This window comes from Gorilla gorilla, chromosome 11 (genome assembly GCF_029281585.2).
Source record: "Gorilla gorilla gorilla isolate KB3781 chromosome 11, NHGRI_mGorGor1-v2.1_pri, whole genome shotgun sequence".
NCBI lineage: Eukaryota > Metazoa > Chordata > Mammalia > Primates > Hominidae > Gorilla > Gorilla gorilla.
The window spans coordinates 53559469-53571966 of record NC_073235.2 but is presented as its reverse complement, the minus strand read 5'-3'; positions in this window follow the sequence as shown (position 1 = coordinate 53571966).

The window sequence follows — 12498 nt, the reverse complement described above, 5'->3', positions numbered from 1 at the left end:
AATGCCTAGCACGTACTATGTGATCAATATATATTTATTGAATAAATGAATATTGTAAGGTTGCACACTACCTCAAATGGCTTCCTTTTTGGGGGTATGTGTGAAGAGAATATCAACTTGGATTAGTTGGTATTTTATTATAGTTTTTACCCCCACATCCAGAAGAAGCTTCTAATTTACTCCCAACTTCAACATTGATGGTAATAAAAAATGACTAAAGTAAAGAAACTCAAGGCAGATGATATAAGTAACTTACTTTACTAATAGGCAGCTGGTCAGCTTGTAGCACAGTTTGAAGTCCAAGGACTTACCTACTTTAGATTGATCTGGTTTAAATGGGTCACACTATGCATTCAGGATCATAACAGCCATTTGCTGAGTAGATATAAGGTTTGTCTCTGAAAGCTAATAAGTAATTTTAGAAATATCCATAGCAGTAATATATAAGCATTATATATGTAACTATTTTTCAGGTTCAAACTTACAGGATACTTCAGGATGTTAAGCATCTGATTTTGCTTAAAAGAACAGTGTTCAATAGAGTAGATTAGGAATAGGAAAGAAGCCAGCCCTGGTTTATAGACACTCAGCAAAAGCCAGTCATCCTTTGCGACATGTGGACTTCACATTGGCTGTTGAAAATGTGTTGTGCTGGGGCAAATCAAAGGAAATGTGAATATCACACAATCAAAGAGTGGAATGAATGCAGGATTCATTCTGATGAGAAAATGAGCCGTCTGAGTCAAGCCAGGAAGAGATGAGAGGATTGGGTTAATTTCCTTTCTAGATAATAAATATTGTGGCATAAGGCAGTAAGAGAAAGGACCATTGAGAATGATTACAGAGAAAATTGCTAAGATCCCTATGTTGGTAATTGATCTTAATGGAATTTAATTATTTTATTACCATAATCAGTCGCCTCTTATCTTACTTTTTCTTCCAGTCTACTTTGAGAACGATTAACTCATATTACCTAGCTATGGTCAAGAAAAAAATTGCTTGATAACAAGTTTTAATTCTTATTGCAGTGTAACTTTGGCAAACTCATTCGTGTGTATTCATAGCACTGGAAGAAAAAAGAGTTACTGTAAAATGAACCGGGCGGGGGAGATTACTGGATAGGAGTGTCCTTGTGTATATCTTTACTCTCAATTCCTGATGTCCTGATGTGAGTACTCTGAAGTCATAAATCATGTTCATTTATTTTGTATTCCCAGTGTCACTCACAGTACCTATTAAAAAGTAGGTAGCTAACAAATACTTATGGAATGAGTAGTAAAAATAACTAGCATAATTATTATTCTTTGTGCTATTGCTATTTCTCAGAAATATGTGCTAGCCCATGTATTTTTACAAATCAAATAGCTCCTTTAATTTGTTCTTTATCCACAGATATTGTGGGTTCTGCCTTTCAGATGCTGACATAGCATCTATTAAACGATATCTTTACCATTTGCTTAGGGTAGTATGCATCTTAAAGATGAGAAAGCTGGGAATGGTGACTCACACCTGTAATTCCAGGTGTGTTTATATAACACCACGTTTATGATTCAAATTTTGCAGCAAGGTTTCAAATAAAACACTCTGAAAATCTACCTGAGCTTTCTCTTCTATCTTTGATGGATGTTGGGTACAAGACATAACAGCAACCTGTCAGAAGTACTACCCTGATAAGAAATGGTGTTTAAGGCAGCAGGAGAGGTGATATTATTGGTGTCAACAACAGTATTAGTCCAAGGCGAGGTATCTTCTCCAGAACTCTAGATCTAAGTACTAGTTCCCCTTTCACTGAAGTCAACCCATGCCCAATCTGTGCCTTGGCAGCCTGGGGCAGACATCCACTGGCTTGGCAGGGAGGCAGTGCCTCCTGTGGTCCCTGGCAATCAAGCTACTATTTTCAACATCTGTATTGAGAGGTGATGTGTGTGTGTGTGTGTGTGTGTGTGTGTGTGTGTGTCTACGGGCACACTCAATCTTCAATCTCTGGGGTTTCATCGTGCAGAAGGATCACAACTGTTTCCTGTTTTGATTTTACAGAAGAAAAGTGGGAGTTCAGGACTTTGACCTGGCTGTTCAACTGAGACAGAATTTTGAATTTCAAAGCTTCTGTTGGGTCTTACTGTTGTAATAGATGGACATCAATAGAAAGGTGGCTTTTCATTAATAAAAGGCAAAAGATTTATGTGATCCGAAAATAGGAATGCTTTCACACTGTTGGTGGGAGTGTAAATTAGTTCCACCATTGTGGAAGACAGTGTGGTGATTCCTCAAGGATCTAGAACCAGAAATACCATTTGACCCAGCCATCCCATTACTGGGTATATACCCAAAGGATTATACATCATCCTACTATAAAGACACATGCACACATATGTTTATTGCAGCACTATTCACAATAACAAAGACTTGGACCCAACCCAAATGCCCAGCAATGATAGACTGGATAAAGAAAATGTGGCACATATACCCCATGGAATACTATGCAGCCATAAAAAAGGATGAGTTCATGGCCTTTGTAGGGACATGGATGAAGCTGGAAACCATCATTCTCAGCAAACTAACACAGGAACAGAAAACCAAACACCGCATGTTCTCACACATAAGTGGGAGTTGAACAATGAAAACACATGGACACAGGGTGGGGAACATCACACACTGGGGCCTGTTGGGGAGTGGGGGCCTAGGAGAGGGATAGCATTAGGAGAAATACCTAATGTAGATGACAGGTTGATGGGTGCAGCAATCCACCATGGCACATGTATACCTGTGTAACAAACCTGCACATTCTGCACACGTACCCCAGAAGTTAAAGTATAATTAAAAAGAAGATGGCTTTTTAGGGGCCTCAGATTATTACTCAGTTCTTAAAATGATGTTTTATTTTATGAATATATATATATTTATATACACACAAACATATACATACACAATATTTTCTCACGGTGAGGATAAGAGGAATACAAAGGGCAACTGCCACTGCCTTTCAAAATAACAAAATACTAATATTAATAGTGGCCGCGTAAAAGTGGATAACAATGATTTTCTTTCTTAATATGACTGGAAACTCTGTTCTGAGGATTACCATATTTCCTCAAGATGTGTGTGTATGCATGCATGTGGGTTCCTGTGTTTAGCTAGTGGATGAATTAAGGAAGAATGAGAAGGCACCTCTTACTAAAGCAACACCTCAGAGGAAGCTATATTTGACTGAGTAACTCAGAACTCTAAGGAATATATTTCTATGGGTTACTGAATTGCACAACATTCTTGAAACTGCTGAGACTCAACAGAAAACAATACCCTAAAATGAAGGCCTCAGAAGCAAAAATTTTTTCTTTGACCTTCTCCTTCTCTCCAGTCTCTCTGTCCCATTCTCCCCCGAGGCTGGCCACAGAAACTAGAATTCCTCTTCCCAAGGCAGATCATAGAAGCCAGGATCCCCTTTCCCCAAAGCCAGCCATAAAGCCTAAAAATATTACCTAACTTCCCCTCAGCCTTTCTGTGTGAAAACTGTACATAAAGAAATGATCTGACCTACCTGGTTTGACTGTAGGTCACAAGACACCCATTCCAGAGAGAGTCCTGCCCCACACCCAGAAGGAATGAATGCTTATAACAGAGAGGCCAAGAAGAATCTAAGCAGACAGGTCTTGCTGGGCTTCTCCACTCAGTATGAGCATTAGATCATCCCCTTTTTGTTCAATATTTCTACATAGATGTTAATACTTTGTTTAACCTAAGCATAAAAATGGGCAATTTTCTGTGTATCTTTGGGTCTTCATTCTGAAGGCTCCTGTGTATATGTTAAGTAAATTTATATGCCTTTTCTCTAATTTATCTGCTTTTTGTGAGTTGATTTTTGAGCAAACTTTCAGAGAGCAAAGAGAAAGTTTTCCCATGGCCTCTATAAGGTGAAGATGGATCTTAGAGGTAGCCAAGGGATGAGATTTCCCTCAAATGGGGAATTATGGCTATAGATGCAGTTACCATTGGAAACTATCAAGTAATTACTGAGGAAGTTGAGACCATTGGAAGAATTTACTGCTCTGTGGATCTATTTATTTTGGTGTTGTCTCTTCTTTTATATTTGAACCTATTATAAATGCCAAAAATAAAACCTAATGACAACTTTTACTACTAATACCTACCAGATCTGAAATGGAGTTCCCATAGTTCTTTAATTACTCTTGACCAATTCCATGTCCTGCTGCATTTCCCAGCCCAGATGCTCTGAGTTGCAAGGCCTAGCCAGCTTCTTTGTCCTCTGTCCTCCCTGCTAGAAATAAAGGATTGAGTTTTTGACATGCTGAATTTGAGATTTCTATTAGGCAGCCAAGTGGTGGTGTCAAATAAGCTGTTTTATCTGGAATCTAGAGAGCAGGTCTGGACTGTTAATCTGGTTGTTGCTAGCATACATAACGTGTTTAAAACCACGAGACTAAGTAAGATAGTGATAGCCAATGGAGTCAATGCCCTGGGACATCTTAATAACTGGGGAAGGGAGGGGGGATAAAGAGAAGACAAAAATAATAAAAATGGAAAAAATAAAAAAAATGGAAAAAGGAATGATTGAGTGATGAAGGAGGAAAACTTTGAGACTTTGGTATCCCTGAGACAGGTGAAGTCAATGTCAAAGATGGCAGTGAATCAGTTTCATCATAAACTTCATAAACTAGTCATGGGTTAAGTAAGATAAGGCCTGAATATGGACCAGTAGAGATCACTGGTGACCTCATAAGAGCAGATCTGTTTGAGTGAGATGGTCAGAATCCTTTTTGGACTGGATTTAATGGGGAATGGGGGAAGAAAACTTGAAGACATTGGGAAAAGATAGAAGAGCAAAGAAATAGGGTGGTAGGTGGTCAGGGAAGTTGGGTTAAGAGAGGGTAATATCTAGATGTGAGTTTTTACTGCATTTAAAAGGAAATAAAATGAGAAGGAAATATTTGTAACCAGTTTGTATCCCCTACTGTCTTGCAATTTCTGTCTGATTATGATAAAATAGAAATCTGGTCCAGATTTTGATAAGCTGAAGACAACGTCCCAACCTTCACAGGGACCTTGTCAATTCAGCTGTGCGATTTCTCCTTTCTTCTTTCAGAACTAGACCTCCCACCCAGGGAAAATTCAGAATTTAACAAGAGAATCTTCATCCCAGCCCCTGATGATGACAGTCCCATTCTTCCATGGCACTCTGCTGTTTCTCTGACATGCTTGCTCCCACCCGCATCCCTTTTTCCAGCTCAAGGAGTAGTGCAAACTGGCTGCCTCCCGAAGATCATCACTAACTTTCACCATGCCTCATCCCCTCTGTGTCCATTCTGTCTTTGTGGATACTGAAGTGAAATCCAATAGTTTTGAAGGAACCTGACTGCCTGTCTCAAGATTTAGCTCCACCATTGCAGTTTCCCACTGAATTAATAGTCCATTGTTTTTTCAATGCTTAATAAAATAAATAACTAAGATGAAAAAGACCTAAATTTGGTGTTACAGTTACAAACAAACAGTATTTTTCTACAGTTCATTGTTACAGCAAAGTATTTGTTGGAAGCAGAATAATAAATTAGATCTTTTTTTGGTTAAATGCTAATAGACTTTTATTTGCTATAGCAATTCACTTTTCTTCTAAAAAAATAGCATGCAAAACAGTAACATATTCCATGATGTTATCTTGGGCAGTGATTTAAACTGTAAAAGCACCTCTCTGCCCCCCTCCCCCAGACACAGCATGATTTTAACAGCAGCATTATTATCACCACGATAAGGGAGTCGTGCCTCTGCTTGCCCCTCTTTCAAGGAGCAAACTGTGATGTCAGCATGTCACTAACATACTAGATATGTATCTCTAGAAGTTGCCATGGCAAATCTGGAACCAGAGCCTCCCTAATGAGCCTTAGCTACTGCTGCCTGACAGACTAAGCATTCTCAGGCATTTCCTGTTAGACTGTGTGTTGGCGTCAGCTATGAAAGCACTTGCTTACAATTCTGGCAGTAGATTAGCATTGGGTAAGAGTGGGGATGAAGTCTCATCCAGTCATGAACTGTCACTTAATCTGACAGAGGAATTTCTGGGGCTGGAAATGTATCGAGTGCAATGGGACAATAAGGAAATACGTTAAAACCCGGTTTCTGGCAGTTTTATGATAAATCATTTTACCCCCACTTCAAACAAACAGAACAACTTTCAAATTAACAAAAGATTCACTTTTACATCAATGATTGGGGGTAAAAAGAATAAAGATTAAAAGGATAATGGCAGAAGAGAAACCAACAATACTAGAGCAAGAAAATAATTCTTTGAAATTGCTTCTTGTGTTGGTTGGTAAGATTAGTTTTCATAGTGGACAACAAATATAAATCTCCTTTGGTAAGGCATCATACATTTTCATAAATCAAACATGCAAGGCTCACCACAGTGATAGTTGCCACTCACTGCAAAGTATTAAGATGGCAAACTCTACACTTCATTATGATGTTGGAGCTCTATCATATTCTTTGTTAGCCTTTAACTATTTACAAAGTTTAGAATCTGAAGTAATATATTTTTTAGTTCATACCAGAGCTGACATTAACATCTGATATGGTTTGGCTGTGTCCCCACCCAAATCTCAACTTGAATTGTATCTCCCAGAATTCCCACATGTTGCGGGAGAGACCCAGGGGGAGGTAATTGAATCATGAGGGCCACTCTTACCCGTGCTATTCTTGTGACAGTGAATAAGTCTCATGAGATATGATGGGCATATCAGGGATTTCCACTTTTGCTTCTTCCTCATTTTCTCTTGCTGCCGCCGTGTAAGAAGTGCCTTTCACTTCCCGCTATGATTCTGAGGCCTCCCCAGCCATGTGAAACTGTAAGTCCAATTAAACTTCTTTTTCTTCCCAGTCTCAGGTATGTCTTTATCAGCAGCATGAAAATGGACTGATATAAACTCTTAAGGTGGAATGGAATAATTAGTAAAGTGAAGAAAACAATTTGCAAGGTAATAACTTTGATTGTTTTCTTTTATGTTATAGTAACACAGTTAAACTCTTTGATTCAACAATATAAGGCAAGTAGGGCAGCGGTTCAGGAGGGAGTATTGGGAAGTCATGGGGTAGATTTGGGAATGTTCATTCATGGGACTCATGATGAAAGAGATAACACTGAATTATCAAGAGACAAAGCAGGAAAATAAGAAGTTTCTGGCCTTTACTAATTTTAGGGATAAATATCAGTGTTCTTGGACTGTGAGAAACATGGGGATAGAAGACCGCCTAGAGTAGAAGGGACAGATGGTCAGTTCTATCAGTGACACAGCAGGTGTCCTGGGGAGCTCACCACTCTTGCCTGGTTCTGTCACTTGGGACTGGGAAGTACATCAGCTGGCTTTCCTGGGCATTGCAAAGACATATCATCGTTGTCACTCCAAAGCACTGTCTTGAATCCACAGTATGGCAAGGGTTGGGGGAATTTTCGTGACAGGCTTTTCTCAATACACATGTAATACCTAACTTTGTTAGCCCTGTTGGATGACATTACTTTTTGTTTCCATGTCCTGAATAAGGCCTTTGTTCATTGAGAGTACAAGAAAAATACAGAGTCCTCGTTCTTACAAGCAAAATGCAAACTGATACCCCTTAGGGTCTTCATTGGCTTCCTCACAGAGGTGATGAGTTGGGCCTGATGTCCATCCTCACCTGGACCTGGACTGGCTAACTGCATGCAGGCTGTGGGTTAAGAGGTCAGTTTACAATCTTACAAGAGGGCAAATCAGTTGACTGAGGACAAAATTGAATGTGTGTTCTTGGATTTATAAGAAGGGTAAACTCACCCCCTGAGTGAACCTGGGAGAGCCGAAGAGCCACTCAAGTGTCAAGGACATGCTGAGTAGTAGAGTGCTTGGGGTCCAGCGAAGTTCAGTCCTGGAATCCCCAGTGCTATGAAACCCTGGGGCTGCTGTGGGTTCTGGAGTAGTTCACTGATTTCAGTTATCTAGTGGCATTCCATGTCTATTGGTGAGTATTGAAGAAGTCAGTTTCCATAATAGACAGATACTCCTGTAATATAACCTATTAGAGAAAGACAACTGCTAGGCCTTACCATTTTATTGGAGAAAAATTATGACTCATTCAGAATAGTCTTTCAAGCAGAAGCTTGCTAATGCCAATGGAAACACTCTGCTTAAATATTACCACGTTTCCCTTCCTCTGATTATCACAAAATCCTCCCCTCCACTTTCCTTGGGTGTCACAATTTATTTATCTAACAGGGTCGGAGATTATGGCTATCTCTAAGGAAAGTCTTATAATTTTTTTTAGGTAAAGGAGTAGACTGGAAGATTTTAGTACCTCAAGTCTTTCTTTAGATTCTACAATGTGATATTCCTTTCCACACCAGCATGAAGGAGCATATAAAATGCACCCCATTTTAGGAATAGAAATTAATTTGAGTCAGAAGAGCAGTAAAAGGTAATCCACATGGTGTGCCTTTGTCAAAGAGACAGACATTCCCAATACAATTCTTAGGGGAGGAAGGTGGTTATAATAGAATATAACAGCTCTCTGGAGGGAAGAATACATTTCCTATATGGTGAGGGTGGTTATGCATTGTATCTGCAGCAGTTTTCCCTTGAATCCACAAATCAGATCTGTTAAGGAGATTTGGGAAAAGATCACTGTGTGGTGAAGGTAAAGGGGGAAGATTGGTTCAGATTTGCCCAAAAGTACATCTGAAAACAGAATTTTAGCATCCACTAGGTGTTTGTCAGATGGGAGCAATTTCCAGCAACAACATAGTGGGGACATATCAGCAACAGATCTGGATTGGTTATCTAGAGATGAAAGGCTCCCCAGACTCTCGTTTCCTCTTGGATTCAGCTTTTGATTGCTTGCTTTGTCCTTTGTATCTCTTTTCTTCACTATCTCATTGGTTCCTTTCTCTTCTTTTTTAGCATCTCAAGCTTATCTTTTAAACTGATTTATCTCAGGCTTTATGGCTCAGGAAGCAGCTGAAACTAACAGGAAAAATACAAAGAGCAAACCTGGGTATTTTTTAAATTATTGTCAGAGAACAGATGCTGTGGCAGGTGCTGCTAGTAAGATATTATAATCAAACAGGCAAAAGATATATAGAATTTTATTTTTCCATCTTAGGACAGGGCTCTCAATATGCTGATTCATTCATGTGGTTAAGGACAAATTAATATTTCAGAAATTTGCCTACAGTCCATGAGATAGTGATATGTGACAAAATTTGATGTGTATTCCCCTATTGCAGATTCATTTGGGATAAATGATGTTCACCTCATAATTAAGTCCTTCTTACATTACATTTCATGCTGTAGTGAAACAGCAGTTACTCTCTGCTCTCAAAGAGGAGGGGATATTTAATTATTCAAATGAATCTCAGTATCCAAAGAAGTGTCTGTTTTTGATAAATCCCTGTGTTTTGGTTATAAATAAAACATTCAACTTTTTTGCTTGTGCATTTGTATTAGGGCTGGTGCAACAATTCTCTCCCTAAATTGCTTATATCTCAAATATTCTTTTTGGCTTAGCCTTTATTTTTATTTTTGGGGCCAAAAAGATACCTGTGAGTTCCTTTTTAATGGCCCTTCTGACTAATTTTCAAACTGTGGTCATATTTTAGCGAACTGTTGAGAGTGGGATTTAATCTTGTTCTTCTTCACAGACAATCAGCTGTGTACCAGCCCTTAGTTCTTTCTTTGGCTTGCTCAGATATCTGGTCTACACTGTGGGTGAGGCAGATGTCTGGTCCACATCTGGTCTCTGGTTCTGCCACTGAATCTTCTTGATCTTGGAAAGAAGTATGTCTCAGTTTTTAAAGGAAGACTATTACCTAGAAAAGTTGTTAGAAATTTTTCTTGACTTAGAAACATATTTGGCTGGGTGCAGTGGCTCACACCTGTAATTCCCGTATTTTGAAGGCTGAGGCTGGAAGATTGCTTGAGCTCAGCCTGTGCAACATGGCAAAACCCTGTCTCTGCAAAAAGTACAAAAAAATTAGCCAGGCATAGTGGCACAAGCCTGTGGTTCTAGCTACTCAAGAGGCTGAGGAGGGAGGATTGCTCAGGAGGCTGAGGAGGGAGGATTGCTCAGGAGGCTGAGGTGGGAGGATTGCTTGAGCTGGGAGGCAGAAGTTGCTGTGAGCCAAAATGGTGCCACTACACTCCAGCCTGGGCAACAGAGCAAGAACCTGTCTCAAAACAAAACAAAACAAAACAACAAAAAAATATATAATTTCTAGCATGGCTGAATCAGTTCATTCAGTGAAAATGCTAAGCATTTTGATGTTAATTTTGAAGGTGTATTCACCTTCATGTTATCCAGGCTTTTATGTTTCAAAGCAGTTCTTTCAGACTTACAGTAGTGATATTTTTAAAGAGGAATGATTCTTATGAATGGAGTTCATGCTACAGTTCTTGTTCCAAAATGATACCTACAATTTCTGTGGGCCCACGGAATTTGAAGTTGGAGCCTGTTAGTAATTTTCTTTCTTCCAACCTGCCTTTAGGTTGATGGAAATGCTCAGGGAGATATCTCCTCACAAGTGGAATTGGAGCTCTTCTTGGGGGAACACTGAAGTATCTTTGAAGGTTAGGCAACTCACTCACTTTCATTGGTCCATTTATCTGACTGGAGGAGAGCTAAGAGAAAAACTGATCCAAGAAGCAGTTATGTAGAAAAAACACAAGGCTTGTGGCCAAGGCAACCTTGATTCAGACATAGTTGCTTTTGTTTTTTGTTTTTGTTTTTGTTTTTGAGATGGAGTCTCACTCTGTCGCCCAGGCTGGAGTGTAGTGGCGCCATCTCGGCTCACTGCAAGATCTGCCTCCCAGGTTCACGCCATTCTCCTGCCTCAGCCTCCCGAGCTGCTGGGACTACAGGCACCCACCACCACGCCAGGCTAATTTTTTTTTTTGTTTTTAATAGAGACGGGGTTTCACCGTGTTAGCCAGGATGGTCTCGATCTCCTGACCTCGTGATCCGCCTGCCTCGGCCTCCCAAAGTGCTGGGATTACAGGCGTGAGCTACTGAGCCCGGCCCTATATTTGCCACTTCTTAGCAATGCAACTTAGACTTTCTGAGACCAACTTTCCTATACCAAAGAGTAAAGATCTGGCAGAGTTATTTTTAAGTAGTAAGTACAATAACCAGCAAAATCTCTGGCAGTCGTTAAGAAGTGGAAACTTCTACCTATTTTCCTCCCATTCTCTGAGTCTCACCTCATTTGTAAAATGGAGAAAATAATAATCACGAAGGGGTTATGGTGAGAATTAAAGAGAGTATGGCCTTATCCATGGTTAGAGAGTTACCCAAAAAGTAAGTCTTCAAACAAAACAAAACAAAACAAAACAAAACAAAACAAAACAAAACAAGAAAACCTTGTTTAACCCATCCTCCTACTTCCCACTTTACAGACAAGCACATTGTGGTTAGGCAGTGGTAGGCTTGGACATAGACACATTGGCCAGTACTCTTCACTATGTTATTATTATTGACTATTTGAATATTCTAGATATTCTGGCTTGGGGAGTTGAAGACTAAATTTTGAAGCATAAATTGAGCAGAGTGGATATAGTACTAGACTTCCACCATGTCAAGACCCATTTGGAAATGGCTCCCTGGACATTCAGGTTTACCAGAAGAAAAAAATCAATATGCTGAGACTATTAAACTGGATTTTAACTTAAAAAATGGCTTTAAATGTAATTTTAAACAACTGTTTCAGGTTGAACAAAACCATTCTTTTCGATTATCTTGGTTTTCTTTGAATGTTGTCAGTGTTAGTTAATATAAGAATTTTGTCTTAGCGAGTTCATTACTAGGTGTCTCTTTACCCTGAAAAGCCAAATAATACCCTTATTCCATATGACACCGATACCACAGTCAGATAAAAGGGGTTCCATTGCAAGGCTAAGAAAGAACTAATTTTCTAAAATTGGAACATTATCTGTCATGTGTTACTACTCTGTAATTAAGACTATTATTCTCATTGGGAAAAAAGATATTTCAGGAGGGGAAAAGATTTTTATAAGAGGCTTTTAATATAAATGGGCAATTATATTAAAATACCGACTTTCATACTTAGGCACTGTGTTGTAGATAAATTATATTATATTTGATTTAAATTTAGTAAATTATATGCATGTGCAAACTTAAAATATATGAGTATTGCTTCCTTAAATGAAAGGCATGAATAGTCTTGTGAAATAGATTTTTGAGAACTGGATTCACAACTTTTATGCTTGCAAAGCTTTTATTGTTAATAATGCATTGTTTTTTCTCTTTTGGGAAAGAATGAATCATTTTCATGTGGCAATGATTCTGAATTTTTTTTTTGCAAGAATGGTTATGCTTTTTGAATCATTTGTGGGGCTGAACAAAGGGCAGTGGTAAAAATAAAAATTATAACGATGATTCATCTTTTTCTAGAAGATGAAGACAGTACTAAAAATTATGAAGAATCCTTCAGTTTTGCTTTAAGTGATGTGC